At 38.3% G+C, this 10,096-nt stretch overlaps 1 protein-coding gene across 1 annotated transcript in view; it reads right to left on the bottom strand.

Annotated features, from left to right (window-relative positions):
• Positions 1 to 4,325: 4,325 nt before the first annotated feature.
• LOC148965166 (uncharacterized) overlaps positions 4,326 to 10,096 on the bottom strand; it is a 105,782-nt gene continuing 100,011 nt past the window's right edge. The window contains exon 4 of the mRNA XM_089126810.1: positions 4,326 to 4,501. The gene's annotated coding sequence lies outside the window, so the exon portion shown is untranslated. The remainder of the gene's footprint in view (positions 4,502 to 10,096) is intronic.

Raw genomic sequence — 10,096 nt, 5'->3', positions numbered from 1 at the left:
CATCACCCAGTGATGGTTTCGTAGTGCGGACCGGACTGCACCTGCTGCCACACATATTAATACGCACTTTTATAGAGATGCAAGAAGACGCACGGCACGAGAGAAATTTGCGTTCACGTTAACTTATTTGCGCCTTCTTCATATGATGAATGCACGTTTGCCGCAAACTCCAGGCTGCTGAAATGTGTGGATTGTTTGAAGAGCTCATAAAGTAAGTGTGTCTACATTAATTCCTTCGGCTAACGGAAACGTATGCATGCTCAGGAAAAAGCAACGGGTCTCGTTGCTAAGAGGAGGTATTCTGTTGATGTGCCACTGCAACATTTAATGCTCTTAAACTCTCTACCATCCCTTGCCAATGTCCGCATTCCGGTCTCTGTTGCGCAGATTGAAATCCAAAGTTGTGGGTGAACTATTATTTTTTTTATCCGATATTTAATGCTGTATAGAATAACATTGCGCCCCCTGTAAGTGCGCAGTTGTCAGCAACCGAATATAACCTATCCGCGTACATACAGACGACTTCTGCCTTTAATTTGGACAGCAATCTAAATGCATTGAGGTGTATAGGCTACCTTCGAAAAACGCGAGAGAGATCATTAGAGATCTATAGCAGTACAGCCTCGTGCACTTTCAGAAGTTGCGCTGTTATTTCAGGACCATCGTCATCATCATCATCATTACACAAGATAAAGCGGAACAGGCGCTTCGGCGATATGAAGCAAAACTTCGCAGGAAAAGGGAGCCGGCTCGAAGCCTCTCATGAACACGTAAGACTTTTGGGATTTTTTAATTAATTTCAATGTTGTTAATATATTTACGTTTGTAGTCTATTTGTTATAGCTAGCTATACGCCTATAGGAATTTACAGGTAATAGGATAGCCTATTGTTTTGGCAATAACATGGGTTTGCTGCGTCACTATAAAGGAAAAATACACATTGTGTTGTGCTTCTGACATATAGCGTTAAAATAAGTATAAAACTAATTTATTTGATATTTGAAAACTACAAGTGAGCGAGGTGATAAACATATTTCAGAGTGTTCGGTCAGCGCGCAGGTCCAAAAGCTTGCGCTATTATTTTCTAGATAATTTTAACCACGACGAGCGAATATAAGCTACACTTTAAACAAACGACAGTGTGGATCAATAGCCTATTTGAAACTATTAGACCTCAGATATCCGACAGAGTATGTTAAGCTATTCATCCGCGACGCCACTACCTTGTTGAAGGAAAAACAACCCACTTGACAACAATCTGAGCGTGCGCGCTCACAACCAAGTCGATAACTATGGTTGAGCCAGCCCGTCACCCGTGGGGTGCGTCGAACCGAGTTGCGCTGCAAACGTGCGTGAAATATGTCTTGAATTCGGATTCGCATACTACCTGTGAACTGTGAATACTTGTACTACCTTAGTATGCTTTATGCTAGTAGCAGGTCACTAAGCAACCACGCAGGTAAAGGGCGAGGAGGATTAATGTTGACAAGTGACGGTTCCGCAAATTATGATCACTCATCTCAAATTCGGTAATGTAGCCTACTATAAATAATGGGCCATATATATATATATATATATATATATATATATATATATATATATATATATATATATATATATATATATATATATATAGGCCTATTATAATATAGCATAATATTTTGACCATAGCTTGACTGTATAGGCTGTATGTATGTAAGGCTTAGGCTATTAATTAACTTTGGCGATTTATTATTAAGGATTAACGTTACTAACTAAAAAAAAAACATTTTGCTATTAAGTAAGCTACAGTCAAATGGGATGTTTAAGTAATTTCAACTTAAATTAGATTAAACTGACTTGTACCTCTGGTTTATCTTAATGTCACTTAATCAGTTGGCACAGGATACATTTTGAAATCTACCATCTTTGATTATGGACACTCCTTTTGCTGCCAATCACCTGAGCTGAAAAAGCCCTGTGACTAATGACTCTTGTGGAAAATTATGTAATGACAAAGCTGACTGGCTAATGACAGCACAATACACACGCATTGTCCCAGTGACCATCCAAAGGGACCCGCCAAAAAGGAAACAGTCACAGTTAAACATCTACTGTACTTAAATAAAATATTTGACCCCCACCTCCCCCCACCTCCCAGGTCAAATAAAATATTTGACCCCCACCTCCCAGAATACATATTTTTTAATTGCAATTAACAATATTATAAAAATAACTTTTATCATTTTATTTGTGAATATATTTATTTTTTTAAATAAAGTTAAAATAATTTGAATCAAAATAACCACAAAATTATCAAATATGATTCCATATAACAACAAGTGCTGGAACCATCATCTGACATGTTTACCTCTGCCAGATTTACCTCTGGTGCCATACAATGAACATTGATGGCAAACCTCCTTAGTTGCATTACCTGTTGTGTGAAATACTATACAGGCTTTTTCCAGCTTGTTGTTGAAAATGCATATTTGTTTGGCCATTTTCTAACTTGAGAAGGTACTTGTACAGACAGGAAGGTGATCAGTAGCAGGTGTGAGGAGATATTGTTATGGTAACCATGCATTTCAAACTGATTTGCTGAAAGCGTGTATGAAAGCATTGGCATATCATCTTGCATTGGCTTTTCTTTTCTGTAGTGTCATCCAAATTGGGGATAGGCCTACTTAAAGGGTTGGTTCAACCAAAAAATGAAAATTACATCATTATTTACTCACCCCCATGTAGTCAAACCCGTAAGACTTTCGGCTTTTGGAACACAATTGAAGATATTTTTAATGAAATCAGAGAGATTTCTGTCCCTCCATTGGCAGCAATGCAACTACCGAATTTTACACTTCAAAGGGTCCATAAAGAGATTGTAAAACAAATCCATATAAATCGGGTAGTTTAGTTAAAATATTCTGAAGAGACTTGATCACTTTATATGATGAACAGATTTGTAGGCTTTGTAGGCATCAGCGAACATAAACAGAAGCTCAACCATACTTGCTGTGAAGCACGAGAACAAACCTCATTGGTTCTTACTGAAGCTCAAACGCGCTGTGTTACATGAGAATGAACCTAATTGTGTCTTGCGGAAGCTCAAATGCAACACAAGAACGTACCTTATAAAGTGATGAAAACAATAATAGCCTAGTGACTTCATTCCGAAGATTTACCCTTCAAGTCAATGAGAGTTACAGCTGAAACAAGAACATATTTACTTTGCCTGGTGGTCACCTTAGATTTAAGTGATCTCAAACAACACAAATGTTTGTTAATGCTGTAAAGATGAGGGGACAAGTTCCCAATGTACTTTTAAAAAAGATCACATCTATAGTTACCACTGAAACCTTAAATAGCAGAGTAAGCCTGACGGCTGGCTCCGTTCCAACTTAGGCTGGCTTGGAAACTTGTTGGCTGTGTGCCTTGAATTACAAGTCACTTGAGTGATAAGTGACAAAATTTTAGGGCTTTCCTGATTGTTTTGTACTTTGTAAAACATTCCCTGAAAAGGATGGTATTTATGAGACTGGCTTGTCTTTGTGAATGGGAAAAACCGACTTGAGGTCATGCTGTTCTGGGGAGAGTTAAGTGGATCAGTGTGCTGTAAGGAGTTATTTCCACTCTGGGGTGAATTAACAAGGCACATTTACTCACCACTGCATGGAGGAAAACAATAAGATTAACATTGCAGTGAAATTGAACCAGGAGCTGCTGACGCATGGGTGAGGTTTGGTGTGGATGTTTGTGTATGCACATTAATGCGTGTTCCCGCTCTGCGAAAACAAACAGACATCATGAAGTGCGTCATCAGCTATGATGTATCAGGCTTATTGATAGAAATGCAAATCACAAGAGAACCTTCTCTAGAAGTTAAATTTGGTCTAATTACATTTTAATAATTAAACGAAAATTTTTCTATTACCTTACACACCTCATCCAAATGTGTTAGTGAAACTTCCAAGCAAAACCCTCATGCAGTTTCAGCTCAGATAAAATCATTTTTAAGCCCAGACAGCCTGACGTTCAACAGCTTCCTCTTTTGATGAGTCAACTATGGCACACCAGCTAATGCAAACATTTTACTGGAAACCCAAGATTAGCCTAAATGTACGCTTCTAGAGAACAGCTCAGAAACAACAGCATGTGTGTTTCATTTCCTGATAAAAATATGGCACTATTTAAATGCACGCTCACGTGTGTTTGTCCAAAGTGTTGATGTTTGTTTTATTTCAGGCATCTGCGTATGTCAGGTTGTTACAGTTTAAATTAGCATGCAGTGAGGATGTTAAAAGGTGTTCGAGTACGTACGTGATTAGGGGTTTGTTTTAGTTCATATGAGTGTGTGTGATTCATGCTCAGCTGTGAAACCTGCGTTTCCGCTGTGGGGTGTGCGTGTGTGGTCATGATGTACTGCTCCCATGTGACTGCGTGTGTTTACATCCGACGGTGGACGGGAGGGGAAGTGAGCGATGACGCAGGAGCAGCAGTACAGAAGCAGCTCGCCGCCATTACCCTGAGCAAAAAAAAAAGAGGACAGAATGAGTGAAGAACAGGAGACTAACAAGACTTCAGAGAGGATATATGGTAGTAGAGTTGAAGAGGAAGCAAGAGAAGTGAAAAATATGGGACAGCAGAGAACCTCTGCGTTCTGACTGAGTGTCCCTTCAGAGTGTTCACTGCTCCCTATTCCCTGAGTATGGGATATCTGTTGAAGCGCACTTCACTTGACAAAATGCATTCATTTAGAACACACAGCAATGTCATCGTTCCAAATCTGTAAGATATTTTAGTGAAATCTGTAGGGCTGTCAAACGATTAATCGCGATTAATCACATCCAAAATAAAAGTTTGTGTTTACATAATATATGTGGGTGCACTGTGTATAATTATATATATATATATATATACACACACATGCATATTTAAGAAAAAAATATTATTTATATATAACATGTATATTTATATATAATAAAAAATATATATGTAAATCTATATACATACATGAAAACATTTCTTAAATATATACAAGCATGTGTGTGTATTTATATATATAATAATTATTATACACAGTGCACCCACATATATTATGTAAACACAAACTTTTATTTTGGATTTTGGATGCGATTAATCGCGATTAATCGTTAGACAGCCCTAGAAATCTGAGAGATTTCTGTCCTACAACTACTGCAAAAAGTTCATAAAGACATTGTAAAATAATTCTGAAGTGACACCATCACTTTATATGATGAACAGATTTAATTTAGGCTTTTGTTCACATAACATTCATCAACACACATGGTATAGCTCAAGCAAGAATCAATGAGGTTTAGTGCTTGACGCGTAAAGTGCTAGTTGTGTGGACTGTAAATAGTAGGTCAGAAATCTGATCGTTCCCTTCAGATTGGAATCTTATACTTAAGATGGCAGAATACCCTATCTAGTCTACTTCGTATCGTAGGGCACGTTTGGTCAAATGGAAAGCGAATTTGGTCGAATAGTTGCCATCAAAAAGTAGAATTGTACACCCCTGACATTAGGATACACTGAGAACTTGGTCTTCAGGCTCCTTGAAAGTGGGCGCTGGAGGTGCATCAGGAGAAGGGTAGTCTTTCTGAATCCACTTTTCACGATCAAATAATTTCCAATGAATAGCAAAAAAGCTGTTTTACTTGGAAAATACATTACACAGTGAAAATAAAACTTGTTTTGAAGGCCGATTCATTTTGACTTTGAAGTTCATCTCTAGCTTGCAGCTCTCAAACTTGATCACCCAGTAGCCAACATATCATTCTCTTTCATCATTCCTTGCTGGTTTCAAGCATGCTAAGCCGTTCTTGTAACCCACAGCCATTTATGAATTTCAAAGCACTAAATACCCCTTTGTGTTGAAGAAAAACTCTGGTACTTATGGTTTAAAAGCCTTTATTCAAACCTTGGCTTTGTGAGAGACCCTTCCTCTCTTCCCAGGGCTTCTCAGGTTGGCAGGGAGAGTGCGGCGATGGCCGACATTTGTTCCCGGTTCCCAAAGTGTTGAATGGGAGAGGAATGCGCTCGGGCAAGCAAAGCTGGCACGACCCCTGCCCGAGCCCTCCGCTGCCTAATGTGAACTCATATCTCACTCGGGATGCCATTGACAAAGAGCAACTCTCCACGGGCACTGTGTTCCACCCTACTCTAAACCTCATCTATCAAGAGTGAAGTCTGAGTGTGTTTGTGTGTGAGAGAGTTGCAGAGTTACTGTGGCTTGGCTTTCAAAGTGACCAGCATAAAGAGGATACATTTTCACAGAGGAATGACACAAGCTCGACTTGGCAGCGGTTGGCAAAAACGCTTTGATTCCACCGCACCGGAGAGCACAACACGTTCCTTATGCAGATCCCTTAGCAGAGGAAGCGGTTCGGTCAACGTAACGCAGTAAACTTTCACAGAAAATGTACAACGCTACAGGCAAGAAGGTCAAACTAGCATTTTTGCATCACAGTCCTCCAAGGACAGCTTCTTTTCTTAATTTAGCCATTTCGTCAATGAAAGAAACAATGTGAGCAAGGGATTCCAAGGCAAATGACTTCCTTTAACCATTTAGCCAACATTTTTATTGAGAATTGTAATGCATAATAATGAGTAATTTTCTCTGGACTGTTTCTTTTGGACAGAACCGTAATGATTCCGGTAAATTCTGAAAATAATTGTTCAGTTACAGACAGTCCCTTTACAGACTTTCCTTTTTTTCTGGTGGTGAGTGGAGATTATTGTTGTAGAAACTTCCTTGGCGGTACAGTATCGACTTGTTTTCCATTTAATAAAAGGACTCGGGCAGGGTGTTTGTCTAGTTGGAACCAAGGCCTTTTGGGGCCTTTAGTGAAAATCAGGTCAATTCCACTGGGTCATTTCAGCCAGAGGAAAACTACCATCATTCCATATTTAAAAACCATCCCTTCTCTTTTTGTCATCTGCATGTCCTGATGCAAAGTAAACAAGCCAAAGAGTGAAACCATACAAACATTTCCAATAAAGTCTATTGTACATACTACAGTACATAGCTAGTATTTTTCCCCTCTAGAAGAGCCAAGCTAGAGTGTTTCCTTCTCATTGCCTTTCCATAGCCAGTGAAAATGCTTTCAGTCAGGATAAATAGCATAAACTGCTGACTAATGCTATAAGCTAACTAAAGAAGATGTAGATTGTTGCATTTCTGAGCAGGTTTGCTGAACTCTGCTTGACCCTGTTTGGAAGGGAAATGTACAAATGAGCTGCTCAGCTATTTATTTATTACTTTAACACTCAAATTATTTTGTGGTTGTCAGAGTTTATATTAAGATATAGCAAATGTGATTGTATAGTTTCATTTTTGTAGGACTACAATAGGCCTGTATATTCAGTCTAATTTCTGTACATGGTTTTCATTTATAGGGCTGATTGTTGATACATTGAGTAAATTAAATGTATGCGCATATACAATATCACATTATGTTGTTTGCATAGATTATGTGTATTTGATTCCAAATCTGGATAAAACAAATTAAAACAACTCCACTTTGTCTGTAGGCCTACATCTGTTGGTGAATGCTTATGCAACATTTGAGAGAGTGTGATTTTTTTTATAATGTGTTAAGTGCTTGCATAATTAAAAAATTACACATGATGGTGGAAGTGTTATCCTAAAGGCAGTTCTGCTGAGGGCTTGAGTGGTTGAAAGGAAGAGGTAGAGTGCTAAAAGTTGTATGTGTGAATGTTTCAGGTCACATTTCACCCCAAAATCGATGGGAAAAAGTATATAAAGTTATAAAAGTTCAATTATATTTTGCATAATGAATGAATAATATTTTTGTCTTGTGTGACATGCTCATGATAATTAAGCTCTCATTTGCACCCATATTTCTGTGTACAGAGGTGTACTACTTTTGCATTTGCTTATTATTTCTCAATGGAGATTCTTATTATTGCAAAAATCAAAGATTTATAAAGACTGTACAATATAACAACTTATCGTTTCATAAGATTCACCTAAATGCTGACATCTGGGTCCTTGTTTTCAATTCTATTCCTGTATCTTTCTTCTCTTGTGCTCTTGAATGGCGTATAAAATGGGATGTATAATGTTATGCGATAAAAATCGACTTAGCATGGCTACCAGATTACTGATTTCCCCTTATAAATTACTGAAGAAAAACAGAAAGAAGAACTGAGGTCAGCCAAATGCAGCTCCTTTGCTAATAGCTAATAGCCAGAAGCATGTATTGATAGTCTGAGCTAATCTTAAAGGAAAATGACAGATTGTAATCTTGGGAGGTCAAAAAGTATAGCACACAATAAACAGTTACTCTGCTCTCAAAGTCAATATACATTTGATGTACAATAAAGATATCTCATTATACATTTATTTCCATTTTTCCATTAGCATTGCTTTGGCTTTCCTTTGTCAAACAAAGCTAATTCTGCATCTCAGATTGTTATCTGCTGTACAAGGTTTTCCCTCTTTTTTTTAACATGTCAGCCTGAAATTGTAACCACAGTCCAGATCATCTAGTATCCACCATATGGTGAAACATCAGCTAAAAGAAAGAAATCTCAGGGCACCATCGGCCAAAGGGTAGTTCATCATGACCAAGCAGTATCAGAACAGATTGTATTCCTCCATTACAGCTGCCTCCACCTAGTGGCTACTTTTCCATGCATTCTAAAACACATAATTGTGACCGCTGACACTAGATCAGGCTTTACATGCTCAGGATAAGCAGAAATAATTCTGGTCAGGGATCAGTTCTCACCTGCTTAAGTTGAATCAGGGCCAACGAAGAGGCCGTAGTCTCTCATCAAGCTGTTAGACTTCCAGATCTTTCTTTAGCATGGGTAGAAGGCCTTTGACACCTCACCAGACATGCAGGCAGATGCTTGGCACACGTGCCAGGAAGTGCCCACAATGCCAGTGCCACGTCACTGTACACACACACACATGCGCATGCATATATGCAAATACATACATGCACAATGTGTCAAACATACTCCCACGCTAACACATAACAAATGCAAACATTTCTCTCAACAAACAGTGAGAGCGTACACACAAGCACCCACACGCCAACCAAGCAAAAGAGGACAGACGCCCACATACAGACGCTCACAAATATGGCTACACAGACAAGCCACTATAATTTGGTGTAACTTTTCCTGATAACAGCATCTATTTCTCTTTTGCATCTTTTTTCTATTTATTTATTAGCAGTGCTTGGCAAACATCACTATTACTATTGCTTCCATATATTACTATATAGTACAACTGTAATATTAATTATATCAATTCTGATTGGCTGACAATGTTTTTATTATTTATCAGATGGAAAAAAAAGTGATTCCAATGATATTGTCCCTCTGTTTCGTCATTGTTATGTTGTGGACTTCCCTATTCTCATTGAATTATTGTTATAGTGTGCTACAATTTTTGTGAAATAATTTGACTAATGGTGTTTAGTGGATGATAAAATAGGTGAAAACAGAAATATCATGGAGCTCTTTTGACTTGAACCGATAAGCAACACCATAGCAACCACCCATAACACCCTATCAATGACATAGCAACTTGCTAACAACCAATCAGAGGTGTTTTTCCAAAAAGCATGGTAAACCTTGATCATAGAATCTATTGGCACAAATTGTCATTTTTTTCAATCTACTAAATAAGCTTTTGGGAAGCTCAGATGCCTCATTAGCAGCTGTTTCTATGGGCCGCTTTACAGAACAATTCTCCATCCATAACATCTTGGCAAGGGCATCGCAATTTGAAAACAATCAATCCGAACGCATTAGCAACACTATAGCAACCACCCACAACACCTTACCAATAACATAAATGGCAAACAACCAATCAGGACTGTTTCTGAAAAATGGTCTTTACAATCTATAGGCCAACTATGCTTTTGGGAATTGCTGCTCAGAACATATTAGCAACACCCTAGCAACAACATACCATTTTATCAAACAATCAGAATATATTAGCAACACAATGGTAACCGCCCACAACACCATAGCAACGACAGAACTTGCTAAGAGGATGAGAACATGTTAGCAGCTCCTTGTTGCATTGTGTTTGTGTTATTCTGCTCTTCTCATC

Source organism: Pimephales promelas, chromosome 24 (assembly GCF_988280905.1).
Source record: "Pimephales promelas chromosome 24, fPimPro1.hap1.1, whole genome shotgun sequence".
Lineage (NCBI taxonomy): Eukaryota > Metazoa > Chordata > Actinopteri > Cypriniformes > Leuciscidae > Pimephales > Pimephales promelas.
This window is presented reverse-complemented; position numbering and strand designations above follow the sequence as displayed.